Genomic DNA, 1567 nt, shown 5'->3' with positions numbered 1-1567 from the left:
TACTTTGGCCTAAGTATTCAGCCAAAGTATGCTTCTCCAATTCTGCCTTGGCCCATCTCAAGTCATTTTTGGTATCCCTGAATGTCACATGGTCAGAGATTGCATGATCATTCAGTTACCATCATATCTAAACAGGGTAACAAAAATCTGGCCAGGCACAGTGTCATGCCTGTAAGCCCAGCACTTTGGAAGGCCAAAGCGGGCAGATCGCTTGAGCCCAGGAGCTCAAAACTAGCCTGGGCAACATGGCAAAACCCCGTCTCTACCAAAAATGCAAAATTTAGCCGGGCGTGGTGGTGTGCGCCCGTAGTCCCAGCTACTTGGGAGGCTGAGGCAGGACAATCGCCCGAACTCGGGAGGCGGAGGTTGCAGTGCGCCGAGATTGCGCCACTGCACTCCAGTCTGGACGACAGAGCCAATCTCGTTTCCAAAAAAAAGTGAGTTGTGCACTGGGTCGCCAAGATGTCGTTCCCAAAGTATACTCCTTCACCCCTGGCCACTATGCCCTCAAACCAGCCGAATAGGACATGTCTTCGGAAACCCAGCGGGCGCAAGCCAAGTGGTTGACCATTAAGAGCCTGGCTGAAACCTGCTTACCCTAACTGCCGAGGGCTCATCGAAAATCCTGCCTTGATTCCTTGGACCTATGCAAGATCAGCAAGTGTCTTTCCTAATTTCAGACCCACTCCTAAAAACTCACTCTTGGGAGCTCTGTGTGGAATTGGGCCCCTCTTCTTCTGGTATTATGTTTTCAAAACTGACAGGGATAGGAAAGAAAAACTTATCTGGGAAGGAAAATTGGGTCCAACATTTAACCTGTCATATTAAGTCTGGCAATGATGACTATGTATTCTTGCTTAAATAAATCGTCTATTAATCATTAAACAAACAACAACAACAGAAAGTGAGAATTTTTTTTTTTCTTTTTTGAGACAGAGACTCTCTCTGTCTCCCAGGCTGGAGTGCAGTGGTGCAATCTGCTCACTGCAGCCTCCGCCTCCTGGATTCAAGCAGTTCTCCTGCCTCAGCCTGCCGAGTAGCTGGGATTACAGGCGCATGCGACCACACCCAGCTAATTTTTGTATTTTTAGTAGAGATGGGGTTTCACCATGTTAGCCAGGCTGGTCTTGAACTACTGACCTCAGGTGATCCACCCTCGACCTTCCACAGTGCTGAGATTACAGGCGTGAGCCACCACACCCGGCCCAAGAATATTTTTTCAAGTATGTCATATAGGTGCAGTGGCTCACGCCTGTAATTCCAGCACTTTGGGAGACTGAGGCCAGCAGATCCCTTGAGATTGGGAGTTTGAGACCAGCCTGGCCAACATGGTGAGACCCCGTCTCTACCAAAAAATACAAAAATTAGCCGGGCGTGGCGTTGTGGGCCTGTAGTCCCAGCTACTCAGGAGGCTGAGGCAGGGGAATAATTTGAACCCGGGAGGCAGAGGTTACAGTCCAAGATCCCACCGCTGCACTCCAGCCTGGGTGACAGAGTTAGATGCCGTCTCAAAAAAAAAAAAAAAATTTACTCTTAGTATCTGAATATTCATTTTCCAATTTTAGGT

General features: G+C 48.6%; 1 pseudogene; it reads left to right on the top strand.

The window, feature by feature from the left end:
• The first annotated feature begins 304 nt into the window (after nt 1-304).
• On the top strand, nt 305-903 carry LOC107971734 (NADH dehydrogenase [ubiquinone] 1 beta subcomplex subunit 4-like; annotated as a pseudogene).
• The last annotated feature ends 664 nt before the right edge of the window (nt 904-1567 follow it).

Source organism: Pan troglodytes, chromosome 12 (assembly GCF_028858775.2).
Source record: "Pan troglodytes isolate AG18354 chromosome 12, NHGRI_mPanTro3-v2.0_pri, whole genome shotgun sequence".
NCBI lineage: Eukaryota > Metazoa > Chordata > Mammalia > Primates > Hominidae > Pan > Pan troglodytes.
This window is presented reverse-complemented; position numbering and strand designations above follow the sequence as displayed.